We start from the raw sequence: 15,529 nt of genomic DNA, 5'->3' as shown, positions 1-15,529 counted from the left end.
CGGGTACAGGTTGAATTGAATGAGCAGATGGAGCCATGAACACATTGAATGTATGTTGCACCTCAGTCACACTGGTGCAATGGTTTGATAATCATCATGGAATGAGATTGGAGTGTGGTAGCGGTGACTTTGATGGTCCTCCCATGCCTGGTCCGGCACACTATGATGTAGTGCTGCTGGTCGCCAGATATGAGAAGAAAACAGCGAGAGTTGGGTGTAGATGCTGTCGAGCCAGGTAGGAGTCGAACCTACAGTCTTCTGATTCGAAGTCAGACGCGTTATCCATTGCGCCACTGGCCCCACGTTTGGACGCACTCAAGCAATCCGATGGAAACAGCTTCTTCTGTCCTGGAACAGGGTATTAGCTCAGATGGTAGAGCGCTCGCTTAGCATGCGAGAGGTGGCGGGACCGATGCCCGCATTCTCCAGAGCTCCTTCATCTGCTACCAGACCCGTCTTCAGCCCGCAGGACAGCCCTGCTGAGATCCTCACAAGCATACGAGGGGTCGTCATTTTTCACTTCTTGATCACAACCACCATACCATTCGTAAATATATCCACCCCAATGTATTCACAACAAGAACAATACAGTGTATTCTGTTTTGAACAAACAGATGTATTTAGACTTCATCAAATATTCTGTATCAGTTCATATTACTTCGCTCTATGCTATAAAATATTACATTTTTACATAGATCTAAGAAAAAACGTATGTCCGTATGTAATACCAATTTTATGTTCACATTTCCCTCTGTGCATTTACAGTTCTTCGTTGACATTTTTTCTTCTTTTCTATTTATATTTCCTCCTCTGCATTTCGTCTACTCTGTAAATAGAGATATAAAGAGAAAAACACCACCTCACCTTTTCAACTCACTTTCTCTTTCATATTTTGGCTTTGCTTGTTGTAGTGATGAGAAGGGCCAGAATGCATTGTACATTCACCTGTGCGACATGTATGTAGGATAATCCAAGGCAGAATTAAAAATAAATGCAGAGAGAAGATAATAATAAATACATGAATTATACATGTTGAACACAGAAATAAATCAATGGAGATTCATATCAACGTATTTTTTAATTCGATTTCTTAGCAGACACCATAGCCAGGGTGACTTACAGATGTTAACGAGATATTACCACATTTTGTTTTCCTTACACTTAACCCATTGGCATGGGTGGGCATTAACTGGTGCAATCTAGCTAAAGTCCCTTGCTCAAGAGTAGTAAGTGTACCAGAGATTGCACACACCGTGCTGTGCTACAGGGTACAGAGCCCAAACCACTACTCCACACTGTATTCAAAAGTGATTGTCTATTCAAATGAATGTAGTTTTTTGGAAGTGTCTTATTGTAACAGAGTCTTATTATGAAAGAATTGAGATTAAACGGATTAAGCAACATGTCAGGTTATTGGGTGTCGATGACACATTAACAGTGTCGACAAGGTGTGATACAAGTACGCATTTCTGCTGACTACGTTTCAGGTGAGAGGCAGCAGTCGGGTACAGGTTGAATTGAATGAGCAGATGGAGCCATGAACACATTGAATGTATGTTGCACCTCAGTCACACTGGTGCAATGGTTTGATAATCATCATGGAATGAGATTGGAGTGTGGTAGCGGTGACTTTGATGGTCCTCCCATGCCTGGTCCGGCACATTATGATGTAGTGCTGCTGGTCGCCAGATATGAGAAGAAAACAGCGAGAGTTGGGTGTAGATGCTGTCGAGCCAGGTAGGAGTCGAACCTACAGTCTTCTGATTCGAAGTCAGACGCGTTATCCATTGCGCCACTGGCCCCACGTTTGGACGCACTCAAGCAATCCGATGGAAACAGCTTCTTCTGTCCTGGAACAGGGTATCAGTGAACCCAAAGGGATGCAAAGTTCAGAGCGAACCTGCAGCCGGCGCTGCACAGGGCGGTGGTGCCACAGGAAGCAGCGGGGAATTAGCTCAGATGGTAGAGCGCTCGCTTAGCATGCGAGAGGTGGCGGGACCGATGACCGCATTCTCCAGAGCTCCTTCATCTGCTACCAGACCCGTTTTCAGCCCGCAGGACAGCCCTGCTGAGATCCTCACAAGCATACGAGGGGTCGTCATTTTTCACTTCTTGATCACAACCACCATACCATTCGTAAATATATCCACCCCAATGTATTCACAACAAGAACAATACAGTGTATTCTGTTTTGAACAAACAGATGTATTTAGACTTCTTCAAATATTCTGTATCAGTTCATATTACTTCGCTCTATGCTATAAAATATTACATTTTTACATAGATCTAAGAAAAAGCGTATGTCCGTATGTAATACCAATTTTATGTTCACATTTCCCTCTGTGCATTTACAGTTCTTCGTTGACATTTTTTCTTCTTTCCTATTTATATTTCCTCCTCTGCATTTCGTCTACTCTGTAAATAGAGATATAAAGAGAAAAACACCACCTCACCTTTTCAACTCACGTTCTCTTTCATATTTTGGCTTTGCCTGTTGTAGTGATGAGAAGGGCCAGAATGCATTGTACATTCATTTGTGCGACAGGCTATCATGTATGGAGGATAATCCAAGGCAGAATTAAAAATAAATGCAGAGAGAAGATAATAATAAATACATGAATTATACATGTTGAACACAGAAATAAATCAATGGAGATTCATATCAACTTATTTTTTAATTCGATTTCTTAGCAGACACCAAAGCCAGGGTGACTTACAGATGTTAACGAGATATTACCACATTTTGTTTTCCTTACACTTAACCCATTGGCATGGGTGGGCATTAACTGGTGCAATCTAGCTAAAGTCCCTTGCTCAAGAGTAGTAAGTGTACCAGAGATTGCACACACCGTGCTGTGCTACAGGGTACAGAGCCCAAACCACTACTCCACACTGTATTCAAAAGTGATTGTCTATTCAAATGAATGTAGTGTTGTGGAAGTGTCTTATTGTAACAGAGTCTTATTATGAAAGAATTGAGATTAAACGGATAAAGCAACATGTCAGGTTATTGGGTGTCAATGACACATTAACAGTGTCGACAAGGTGTGATACAAGTGCGCATTTCTGCTGACTACGTTTCAGGTGAGAGGCAGCAGTCGGGTACAGGTTGAATTGAATGAGCAGATGGAGCCATGAACACATTGAATGTATGTTGCACCTCAGTCACACTGGTGCAATGGTTTGATAATCATCATGGAATGAGATTGGAGTGTGGTAGCGGTGACTTTGATGGTCCTCCCATGCCTGGTCCGGCACACTATGATGTAGTGCTGCTGGTCGCCAGATATGAGAAGAAAACAGCGAGAGTTGGTTGTAGATGCTGTCGAGCCAGGTAGGAGTCGAACCTACAGTCTTCTGATTCGTAGTCAGACGCGTTATCCATTGCGCCACTGGCCCCACGTTTAGATGCAGTCAAGCAATCCGATGGAAACAGCTTCTTCTGTCCTGGAACAGGGTATCAGTGAACCCAAAGGGATGCAAAGTTCAGAGCGAACCTGCAGCCGGCGCTGCACAGGGCGGTGCTGCCACAGGAAGCAGCGGGGAATTAGCTCAGATGGTAGAGCGCTCGCTTAGCATGCGAGAGGTGGCGGGACCGATGCCCGCATTCTCCAGAGCTCCTTCATCTGCTATCAGACCCGTCTTCAGCCCGCAGGACAGCCCTGCTGAGATCCTCACAAGCATACGAGGGGTCGTCATTTTTCACTTCTTGATCACAACCACCATACCATTCGTAAATATATCCACCCCAATGTATTCACAACAAGAACAATACAGTGTATTCTGTTTTGAACAAACAGATGTATTTAGACTTCATCAAATATTCTGTATCAGTTCATATTACTTCGCTCTATGCTATAAAATATTACATTTTTACATAGATCTAAGAAAAAACGTATGTCCGTATGTAATACCAATTTTATGTTCACATTTCCCTCTGTGCATTTACAGTTCTTCGTTGACATTTTTTCTTCTTTTCTATTTATATTTCCTCCTCTGCATTTCGTCTACTCTGTAAATAGAGATATAAAGAGAAAAACACCACCTCACCTTTTCAACTCACTTTCTCTTTCATATTTTGGCTTTGCTTGTTGTAGTGATGAGAAGGGCCAGAATGCATTGTACATTCACTTGTGCGACATGTATGTAGGATAATCCAAGGCAGAATTAAAAATAAATGCAGAGAGAAGATAATAATAAATACATGAATTATACATGTTGAACATAGAAATAAATCAATGGAGATTCATATCAAAGTATTTTTTAATTCGATTTCTTAGCAGACACCAAAGCCAGGGTAACTTACAGATGTTAACGAGATATTACCACATTTTGTTTTCCTTACACTTAACCCATTGGCATGGGTGGGCATTAACTGGTGCAATCTAGCTAAAGTCCCTTGCTCAAGAGTAGTCAGCGAACCAGGGATTGCACACACCGTGCTCTGCGACAGGGTACAGAGCCCAAACCACTACTCCACACTGTATTCAAAAGTGATTGTCTATTCAAATGAATGTAGTGTTGTGGAAGTGTCTTATTGTAACAGAGTCTTACTATGAAAGAATTGAGATTAAACGGATTAAGCAACATGTCAGGTTATTGGGTGTCAATGACACATTAACAGTGTCGACAAGGTGTGATACAAGTGCGCATTTCTGTTGACTACCGTTCAGGTGAGAGGCAGCAGTCGGGTACAGGTTGAATTGAATGAGCAGATGGAGCCATGAACACATTGAATGTATGTTGCACCTCAGTCACACTGGTGCAATGGTTTGATAATCATCATGGAATGAGATTGGAGTGTGGTAGCGGTGACTTTGATGGTCCTCCCATGCCTGGTCCGGCACACTATGATGTAGTGCTGCTGGTCGCCAGATATGAGAAGAAAACAGCGAGAGTTGGGTGTAGATGCTGTCGAGCCAGGTAGGAGTCGAACCTACAGTCTTCTGATTCGTAGTCAGACGCGTTATCCATTGCGCCACTGGCCCCACGTTTGGACGCACTCAAGCAATCCGATGGAAACTGCTTCTTCTGTCCTGGAACAGGGTATCAGTGAACCCAAAGGGATGCAAAGTTCAGAGCGAACCTGCAGCCGGCGCTGCACAGGGCGGTGCTGCCACAGGAAGCAGCGGGGAATTAGCTCAGATGGTAGAGCGCTCGCTTAGCATGCGAGAGGTGGCGGGACCGATGCCCGCATTCTCCAGAGCTCCTTCATCTGCTACCAGACCCGTCTTCAGCCCGCAGGACAGCCCTGCTGAGATCCTCACAAGCATACGAGGGGTCGTCATTTTTCACTTCTTGATCACAACCACCATACCATTCGTAAATATATCCACCCCAATGTATTCACAACAAGAACAATACAGTGTATTCTGTTTTGAACAAACAGATGTATTTAGACTTCATCTAATATTCTGTATCAGTTCATATTACTTCGCTCTATGCTATAAAATATTACATTTTTACATAGATCTAAGAAAAAACGTATGTCCGTATGTAATACCAATTTTATGTTCACATTTCCCTCTGTGCATTTACAGTTCTTCGTTGACATTTTTTCTTCTTTTCTATTTATATTTCCTCCTCTGCATTTCGTCTACTCTGTAAATAGAGATATAAAGAGAAAAACACCACCTCACCTTTTCAACTCACTTTCTCTTTCATATTTTGGCTTTGCTTGTTGTAGTGATGAGAAGGGCCAGAATGCATTGTACATTCACTTGTGCGACATGTATGTAGGATAATCCAAGGCAGAATTAAAAATAAATGCAGAGAGAAGATAATAATAAATACATGAATTATACATGTTGAACACAGAAATAAATCAATGGAGATTCATATCAACGTATTTTTTAATTCGATTTCTTAGCAGACACCAAAGCCAGGGTGACTTACAGATGTTAACGAGATATTACCACATTTTGTTTTCCTTACACTTAACCCATTGGCATGGGTGGGCATTAACTGGTGCAATCTAGCTAAAGTCCCTTGCTCAAGAGTAGTAAGTGTACCAGAGATTGCACACACCGTGCTGTGCGACAGGGTACAGAGCCCAAACCACTACTCCACACTGTATTCAAAAGTGATTGTCTATTCAAATGAATGTAGTGTTGTGGAAGTGTCTTATTGTAACAGAGTCTTATTATGAAAGAATTGAGATTAAACGGATTAAGCAACATGTCAGGTTATTGGGTGTCAATGACACATTAACAGTGTCGACAAGGTGTGATACAAGTGCGCATTTCTGTTGACTACGGTTCAGGTGAGAGGCAGCAGTCGGGTACAGGTTGAATTGAATGAGCAGATGGAGCCATGAACACATTGAATGTATGTTGCACCTCAGTCACACTGGTGCAATGGTTTGATAATCATCATGGAATGAGATTGGAGTGTGGTAGCGGTGACTTTGATGGTCCTCCCATGCCTGGTCCGGCACACTATGATGTAGTGCTGCTGGTCGCCAGATATGAGAAGAAAACAGCGAGAGTTGGGTGTAGATGCTGTCGAGCCAGGTAGGAGTCGAACCTACAGTCTTCTGATTCGAAGTCAGACGCGTTATCCATTGCGCCACTGGCCCCACGTTTGGACGCACTCAAGCAATCCGATGGAAACAGCTTCTTCTGTCCTGGAACAGGGTATTAGCTCAGATGGTAGAGCGCTCGCTTAGCATGCGATAGGTGGCGGGACCGATGCCCGCATTCTCCAGAGCTCCTTCATCTGTTACCAGACCCGTCTTCAGCCTGCAGGACAGCCCTGCTGAGATCCTCACAAGCATACGAGGGGTCGTCGTTTTTCACTTCTTGATCACAACCACCATACCATTCGTAAATATATCCACCCCAATGTATTCACAACAAGAACAATACAGTGTATTCTGTTTTGAACAAACAGATGTATTTAGACTTCATCAAATATTCTGTATCAGTTCATATTACTTCGCTCTATGCTATAAAATATTACATTTTTACATAGATCTAAGAAAAAACGTATGTCCGTATGTAATACCAATTTTATGTTCACATTTCACTCTGTGCATTTACAGTTCTTCGTTGACATTCTTTCTTCTTTCCTATTTATATTTCCTCCTCTGCATTTCGTCTACTCTGTAAATAGAGAAATAAAGAGAAAAACACCACCTCACCTTTTCAACTCACGTTCTCTTTCATATTTTGGCTTTGCTTGTTGTACTGATGAGAAGGGCCAGAATGCATTGTACATTGATTTGTGCGACAGGCTATCATGTATGGAGGATAATCCAAGGCAGAATTAAAAATAAATGCAGAGAGAAGATAATAATAAATACATGAATTATACATGTTGAACATAGAAATAAATCAATGGAGATTCATATCAACGTATTTTTTAATTCGATTTCTTAGCAGACACCATATCCAGGGTGACTTCGGGATGTTAACGAGATATTACCACATTTTGTTTTCCTTACACTTAACCCATTGGCATGGGTTGGCATTAACTGGTGCAATCTAGCTAAAGTCCCTTGCTCAAGAGTAGTCAGCGAACCAGGGATTGCACACACCGTGCTCTGCTACAGGGTACAGAGCCCAAACCACTACTCCACACTGTATTCAAAAGTGATTATCTGTTCAAATGAATGTAGTTTTGTGGAAGTGTCTTATTGTAACAGAGTCTTATTATGAAATAATTGAGATTAAACGGATTAAGCAACATGTCAGGATATTGGGTGTCAAAAACACATTAACAGTGTCGACAAGGTGTGATACAAGTGCGCATTTCTGTTGACTACGGTTCAGGTGAGAGGCAGCAGTCGGGTACAGGTTGAATTGAATGAGCAGATGGAGCCATGAACACATTGAATGTATGTTGCACCTCAGTCACACTGGTGCAATGGTTTGATAATCATCATGGAATGAGATTGGAGTGTGGTAGCGGTGACTTTGATGGTCCTCCCATGCCTGGTCCGGCACACTATGATGTAGTGCTGCTGGTCGCCAGATATGAGAAGAAAACAGCGAGAGTTGGATGTAGATGCTGTCGAGCCAGGTAGGAGTCGAACCTACAGTCTTCTGACTCGTAGTCAGACGCGTTATCCATTGCGCCACTGGCCCCACGTTTGGACGCACTCAAGCAATCCGATGGAAACTGCTTCTTCTGTCCTGGAACAGGGTATCAGTGCACCCAAAGGGATGCAAAGTTCAGAGCGAACCTGCAGCCGGCGCTGCACAGGGCGGTGCTGCCACAGGAAGCAGCGGGGAATTAGCTCAGATGGTAGAGCGCTCGCTTAGCATGCGAGAGGTGGCGGGACCGATGCCCGCATTCTCCAGAGCTCCTTCATCTGCTACCAGACCCGTCTTCAGCCCGCAGGACAGCCCTGCTGAGATCCTCACAAGCATACGAGGGGTCGTCATTTTTCACTTCTTGATCACAACCACCATACCATTCGTAAATATATCCACCCCAATGTATTCACAACAAGAACAATACAGTGTATTCTGTTTTGAACAAACAGATGTATTTAGACTTCATCTAATATTCTGTATCAGTTCATATTACTTCGCTCTATGCTATAAAATATTACATTTTTACATAGATCTAAGAAAAAACGTATGTCCGTATGTAATACCAATTTTATGTTCACATTTCCCTCTGTGCCTTTACAGTTCTTCGTTGACATTTTTTCTTCTTTTCTATTTATATTTCCTCCTCTGCATTTCGTCTACTCTGTAAATAGAGATATAAAGAGAAAAACACCACCTCACCTTTTCAACTCACGTTCTCTTTCATATTTTGCCTTTGCTTGTTGTAGTGATGAGAAGGGCCAGAATGCATTGTACATTCATTTGTGCGACATGTATGGAGGATAATCCAAGGCAGAATTAAAAATAAATGCAGAGAGAAGATAATAATAAATAAATGAATTATACATGTTGAACACAGAAATAAATCAATGGAGATTCATATCAACGTATTTTTTAATTCGATTTCTTAGCAGACACCATAGCCAGGGTGACTTACAGATGTTAACGAGATATTACCACATTTTGTTTTCCTTACACTTAACCCATTGGCATGGGTGGGCATTAACTGGTGCAATCCAGCTAAAGTCCCTTGCTCAAGAGTAGTAAGTGTACCAGAGATTGCACACACCGTGCTGTGCTACAGGGTACAGAGCCCAAACCACTACTCCACACTGTATTCAAAAGTGATTATCTGTTCAAATGAATGTAGTGTTGTGGAAGTGTCTTATTGTAACAGAGTCTTATTATGAAAGAATTGAGATTAAACGGATTAAGCAACATGTCAGGTTATTGGGTGTCAATGACACATTAACAGTGTCGACAAGGTGTGATACAAGTGCGCATTTCTGTTGACTACGTTTCAGGTGAGAGGCAGCAGTCGGGTACAGGTTGAATTGAATGAGCAGATGGAGCCATGAAGACATTGAATGTATGTTGCACCTCAGTCACACTGGTGCATTGGTTTGATAATCATCATGGAATGAGATTGGAGTGTGGTAGCGGTGACTTTGATGGTCCTCCCATGCCTGGTCCGGCACACTATGATGTAGTGCTGCTGGTCGCCAGATATGAGAAGAAAACAGTGAGAGTTGGATGTAGATGCTTTCGAGCCAGGTAGGAGTCGAACCTACAGTCTTCTGATTCGTAGTCAGACGCGTTATCCATTGCGCCACTGGCCCCACGTTTGGACGCACTCAAGCAATCCGATGGAAACAGCTTCTTCTGTCCTGGAACAGGGTATCAGTGAACCCAAAGGGATGCAAAGTTCAGAGCGAACCTGCAGCCGGCGCTGCACAGGGCGGTGCTGCCACAGGAAGCAGCGGGGAATTAGCTCAGATGGTAGAGCGCTCGCTTAGCATGCGAGAGGTGGCGGGACCGATGCCCGCATTCTCCAGAGCTCCTTCATCTGCTACCAGACCCGTCGTCAGCCCGCAGGACAGCCCTGCTGAGATCCTCACAAGCATACGAGGGGTCATCATTTTTCACTTCTTGATCACAACCACCATACCATTCGTAAATATATCCACCCCAATGTATTCACAACAAGAACAATACAGTGTATTCTGTTTTGAACAAACAGATGTATTTAGACTTCATCTAATATTCTGTATCAGTTCATATTACTTCGCTCTATGCTATAAAATATTACATTTTTACATAGATCTAAGAAAAAACGTATGTCCGTATGTAATACCAATTTTATGTTCACATTTCCCTCTGTGCCTTTACAGTTCTTCGTTGACATTTTTTCTTCTTTTCTATTTATATTTCCTCCTCTGCATTTCGTCTACTCTGTAAATAGAGATATAAAGAGAAAAACACCACCTCACCTTTTCAACTCACGTTCTCTTTCATATTTTGCCTTTGCTTGTTGTAGTGATGAGAAGGGCCAGAATGCATTGTACATTCATTTGTGCGACATGTATGGAGGATAATCCAAGGCAGAATTAAAAATAAATGCAGAGAGAAGATAATAATAAATACATGAATTATACATGTTGAACACAGAAATAAATCAATGGAGATTCATATCAACGTATTTTTTAATTCGATTTCTTAGCAGACACCATAGCCAGGGTGACTTACAGATGTTAACGAGATATTACCACATTTTGTTTTCCTTACACTTAACCCATTGGCATGGGTGGGCATTAACTGGTGCAATCCAGCTAAAGTCCCTTGCTCAAGAGTAGTAAGTGTACCAGAGATTGCACACACCGTGCTGTGCTACAGGGTACAGAGCCCAAACCACTACTCCACACTGTATTCAAAAGTGATTATCTGTTCAAATGAATGTAGTGTTGTGGAAGTGTCTTATTGTAACAGAGTCTTATTATGAAAGAATTGAGATTAAACGGATTAAGCAACATGTCAGGTTATTGGGTGTCAATGACACATTAACAGTGTCGACAAGGTGTGATACAAGTGCGCATTTCTGTTGACTACGTTTCAGGTGAGAGGCAGCAGTCGGGTACAGGTTGAATTGAATGAGCAGATGGAGCCATGAAGACATTGAATGTATGTTGCACCTCAGTCACACTGGTGCATTGGTTTGATAATCATCATGGAATGAGATTGGAGTGTGGTAGCGGTGACTTTGATGGTCCTCCCATGCCTGGTCCGGCACACTATGATGTAGTGCTGCTGGTCGCCAGATATGAGAAGAAAACAGTGAGAGTTGGATGTAGATGCTTTCGAGCCAGGTAGGAGTCGAACCTACAGTCTTCTGATTCGTAGTCAGACGCGTTATCCATTGCGCCACTGGCCCCACGTTTGGACGCACTCAAGCAATCCGATGGAAACAGCTTCTTCTGTCCTGGAACAGGGTATCAGTGAACCCAAAGGGATGCAAAGTTCAGAGCGAACCTGCAGCCGGCGCTGCACAGGGCGGTGCTGCCACAGGAAGCAGCGGGGAATTAGCTCAGATGGTAGAGCGCTCGCTTAGCATGCGAGAGGTGGCGGGACCGATGCCCGCATTCTCCAGAGCTCCTTCATCTGCTACCAGACCCGTCGTCAGCCCGCAGGACAGCCCTGCTGAGATCCTCACAAGCATACGAGGGGTCATCATTTTTCACTTCTTGATCACAACCACCATACCATTCGTAAATATATCCACCCCAATGTATTCACAACAAGAACAATACAGTGTATTCTGTTTTGAACAAACAGATGTATTTAGACTTCATCTAATATTCTGTATCAGTTCATATTACTTCGCTCTATGCTATAAAATATTACATTTTTACATAGATCTAAGAAAAAACGTATGTCCGTATGTAATACCAATTTTATGTTCACATTTCCCTCTGTGCCTTTACAGTTCTTCGTTGACATTTTTTCTTCTTTTCTATTTATATTTCCTCCTCTGCATTTCGTCTACTCTGTAAATAGAGATATAAAGAGAAAAACACCACCTCACCTTTTCAACTCACGTTCTCTTTCATATTTTGCCTTTGCTTGTTGTAGTGATGAGAAGGGCCAGAATGCATTGTACATTCATTTGTGCGACATGTATGGAGGATAATCCAAGGCAGAATTAAAAATAAATGCAGAGAGAAGATAATAATAAATACATGAATTATACATGTTGAACACAGAAATAAATCAATGGAGATTCATATCAACGTATTTTTTAATTCGATTTCTTAGCAGACACCATAGCCAGGGTGACTTACAGATGTTAACGAGATATTACCACATTTTGTTTTCCTTACACTTAACCCATTGGCATGGGTGGGCATTAACTGGTGCAATCTAGCTAAAGTCCCTTGCTCAAGAGTAGTAAGTGTACCAGAGATTGCACACACCGTGCTGTGCTACAGGGTACAGAGCCCAAACCACTACTCCACACTGTATTCAAAAGTGATTGTCTATTCAAATGAATGTAGTGTTGTGGAAGTGTCTTATTGTAACAGAGTCTTATTATGAAAGAATTGAGATTAAACGGATTAAGCAACATGTCAGGATATTGGGTGTCAATGACACATTAACAGTGTCGACAAGGTGTGATACAAGTGCGCATTTCTGTTGACTACGTTTCAGGTGAGAGGCAGCAGTCGGGTACAGGTTGAATTGAATGAGCAGATGGAGCCATGAACACATTGAATGTATGTTGCACCTCAGTCACACTGGTGCAATGGTTTGATAATCATCATGGAATGAGATTGGAGTGTGGTAGCGGTGACTTTGATGGTCCTCCCATGCCTGGTCCGGCACACTATGATGTAGTGCTGCTGGTCGCCAGATATGAGAAGAAAACAGTGAGAGTTGGTTGTAGATGCTGTCGAGCCAGGTAGGAGTCGAACCTACAGTCTTCTGATTCGTAGTCAGACGCGTTATCCATTGCGCCACTGGCCCCACGTTTGGACGCACTCAAGCAATCCGATGGAAACAGCTTCTTCTGTCCTGGAACAGGGTATCAGTGAACCCAAAGGGATGCAAAGTTCAGAGCGAACCTGCAGCCGGCGCTGCACAGGGCGGTGCTGCCACAGGAAGCAGCGGGGAATTAGCTCAGATGGTAGAGCGCTCGCTTAGCATGCGAGAGGTGGCGGGACCGATGCCCGCATTCTCCAGAGCTCCTTCATCTGCTACCAGACCCGTCTTCAGCCCGCAGGACAGCCCTGCTGAGATCCTCACAAGCATACGAGGGGTCGTCATTTTTCACTTCTTGATCACAACCACCATACCATTCGTAAATATATCCACCCCAATGTATTCACAACAAGAACAATACAGTGTATTCTGTTTTGAACAAACAGATGTATTTAGACTTCATCTAATATTCTGTATCAGTTCATATTACTTCGCTCTATGCTATAAAATATTACATTTTTACATAGATCTAAGAAAAAACGTATGTCCGTATGTAATACCAATTTTATGTTCACATTTCCCTCTGTGCCTTTACAGTTCTTCGTTGACATTTTTTCTTCTTTTCTATTTATATTTCCTCCTCTGCATTTCGTCTACTCTGTAAATAGAGATATAAAGAGAAAAACACCACCTCACCTTTTCAACTCACGTTCTCTTTCATATTTTGGCTTTGCTTGTTGTAGTGATGAGAAGGGCCAGAATGCATTGTACATTCATTTGTGCGACATGTATGGAGGATAATCCAAGGCAGAATAAAAAATAAATGCAGAGAGAAGATAATAATAAATACATGAATTATACATGTTGAACACAGAAATAAATCAATGGAGATTCATATCAACGTATTTTTTAATTCGATTTCTTAGCAGACACCATAGCCAGGGTGACTTACAGATGTTAACGAGATATTACCACATTTTGTTTTCCTTACACTTAACCCATTGGCATGGGTGGGCATTAACTGGTGCAATCTAGCTAAAGTCCCTTGCTCAAGAGTAGTAAGTGTACCAGAGATTGCACACACCGTGCTGTGCTACAGGGTACAGAGCCCAAACCACTACTCCACACTGTATTCAAAAGTGATTATCTGTTCAAATGAATGTAGTGTTGTGGAAGTGTCTTATTGTAACAGAGTCTTATTATGAAAGAATTGAGATTAAACGGATTAAGCAACATGTCAGGTTATTGGGTGTCAATGACACATTAACAGTGTCGACAAGGTGTGATACAAGTGCGCATTTCTGTTGACTACGGTTCAGGTGAGAGGCAGCAGTCGGGTACAGGTTGAATTGAATGAGCAGATGGAGCCATGAACACATTGAATGTATGTTGCACCTCAGTCACACTGGTGCAATGGTTTGATAATCATCATGGAATGAGATTGGAGTGTGGTAGCGGTGACTTTGATGGTCCTCCCATGCCTGGTCCGGCACACTATGATGTAGTGCTGCTGGTCGCCAGATATGAGAAGAAAACAGTGAGAGTTGGTTGTAGATGCTGTCGAGCCAGGTAGGAGTCGAACCTACAGTCTTCTGATTCGTAGTCAGACGCGTTATCCATTGCGCCACTGGCCCCACGTTTGGACGCACTCAAGCAATCCGATGGAAACAGCTTCTTCTGTCCTGGAACAGGGTATCAGTGAACCCAAAGGGATGCAAAGTTCAGAGCGAACCTGCAGCCGGCGCTGCACAGGGCGGTGCTGCCACAGGAAGCAGCGGGGAATTAGCTCAGATGGTAGAGCGCTCGCTTAGCATGCGAGAGGTGGCGGGACCGATGCCCGCATTCTCCAGAGCTCCTTCATCTGCTACCAGACCCGTCTTCAGCCCGCAGGACAGCCCTGCTGAGATCCTCACAAGCATACGAGGGGTCATCATTTTTCACTTCTTGATCACAACCACCATACCATTCGTAAATATATCCACCCCAATGTATTCACAACAAGAACAATACAGTGTATTCTGTTTTGAACAAACAGATGTATTTAGACTTCATCTAATATTCTGTATCAGTTCATATTACTTCGCTCTATGCTATAAAATATTACATTTTTACATAGATCTAAGAAAAAACGTATGTCCGTATGTAATACCAATTTTATGTTCACATTTCCCTCTGTGCCTTTACAGTTCTTCGTTGACATTTTTTCTTCTTTTCTATTTATATTTCCTCCTCTGCATTTCGTCTACTCTGTAAATAGAGATATAAAGAGAAAAACACCACCTCACCTTTTCAACTCACGTTCTCTTTCATATTTTGCCTTTGCTTGTTGTAGTGATGAGAAGGGCCAGAATGCATTGTACATTCATTTGTGCGACATGTATGGAGGATAATCCAAGGCAGAATTAAAAATAAATGCAGAGAGAAGATAATAATAAATACATGAATTATACATGTTGAACACAGAAATAAATCAATGGAGATTCATATCAACGTATTTTTTAATTCGATTTCTTAGCAGACACCATAGCCAGGGTGACTTACAGATGTTAACGAGATATTACCACATTTTGTTTTCCTTACACTTAACCCATTGGCATGGGTGGGCATTAACTGGTGCAATCTAGCTAAAGTCCCTTGCTCAAGAGTAGTAAGTGTACCAGAGATTGCACACACCGTGCTGTGCTACAGGGTACAGAGCCCAAACCACTACTCCACACTGT

The 15,529-nt window shown here is 42.6% G+C and overlaps 10 non-coding genes across 10 annotated transcripts; all 10 read right to left on the bottom strand.

The window, feature by feature from the left end:
• Window positions 1-227: 227 nt before the first annotated feature.
• trnar-ucg (transfer RNA arginine (anticodon UCG)) lies at window positions 228-300 on the bottom strand. The gene has a single exon. It is a non-coding gene; the product is annotated as a tRNA-Arg (tRNA).
• Window positions 301-1,729: 1,429 nt separating this feature from the next.
• trnar-ucg (transfer RNA arginine (anticodon UCG)) lies at window positions 1,730-1,802 on the bottom strand. The gene has a single exon. It is a non-coding gene; the product is annotated as a tRNA-Arg (tRNA).
• A 1,524-nt stretch (window positions 1,803-3,326) lies between these two features.
• On the bottom strand, window positions 3,327-3,399 carry trnar-acg (transfer RNA arginine (anticodon ACG)). Its single transcript has one exon. It is a non-coding gene; the product is annotated as a tRNA-Arg (tRNA).
• Window positions 3,400-4,915: 1,516 nt separating this feature from the next.
• On the bottom strand, window positions 4,916-4,988 carry trnar-acg (transfer RNA arginine (anticodon ACG)). The gene has a single exon. It is a non-coding gene; the product is annotated as a tRNA-Arg (tRNA).
• Window positions 4,989-6,504: 1,516 nt separating this feature from the next.
• Window positions 6,505-6,577, bottom strand: trnar-ucg (transfer RNA arginine (anticodon UCG)). The gene has a single exon. It is a non-coding gene; the product is annotated as a tRNA-Arg (tRNA).
• A 1,437-nt stretch (window positions 6,578-8,014) lies between these two features.
• Window positions 8,015-8,087, bottom strand: trnar-acg (transfer RNA arginine (anticodon ACG)). The gene has a single exon. It is a non-coding gene; the product is annotated as a tRNA-Arg (tRNA).
• Window positions 8,088-9,603: 1,516 nt separating this feature from the next.
• Window positions 9,604-9,676, bottom strand: trnar-acg (transfer RNA arginine (anticodon ACG)). Its single transcript has one exon. It is a non-coding gene; the product is annotated as a tRNA-Arg (tRNA).
• Window positions 9,677-11,192: 1,516 nt separating this feature from the next.
• trnar-acg (transfer RNA arginine (anticodon ACG)) lies at window positions 11,193-11,265 on the bottom strand. Its single transcript has one exon. It is a non-coding gene; the product is annotated as a tRNA-Arg (tRNA).
• A 1,516-nt stretch (window positions 11,266-12,781) lies between these two features.
• Window positions 12,782-12,854, bottom strand: trnar-acg (transfer RNA arginine (anticodon ACG)). The gene has a single exon. It is a non-coding gene; the product is annotated as a tRNA-Arg (tRNA).
• A 1,516-nt stretch (window positions 12,855-14,370) lies between these two features.
• On the bottom strand, window positions 14,371-14,443 carry trnar-acg (transfer RNA arginine (anticodon ACG)). The gene has a single exon. It is a non-coding gene; the product is annotated as a tRNA-Arg (tRNA).
• Window positions 14,444-15,529: the final 1,086 nt, after the last annotated feature.

This window comes from Amia ocellicauda, unplaced genomic scaffold (genome assembly GCF_036373705.1).
Source record: "Amia ocellicauda isolate fAmiCal2 unplaced genomic scaffold, fAmiCal2.hap1 HAP1_SCAFFOLD_300, whole genome shotgun sequence".
NCBI classification, from domain to species: Eukaryota; Metazoa; Chordata; class Actinopteri; order Amiiformes; family Amiidae; genus Amia; species Amia ocellicauda.
The sequence above is the reverse complement of the archived record's forward strand: the minus strand, read 5'-3'. Positions and strand labels throughout refer to the sequence as shown.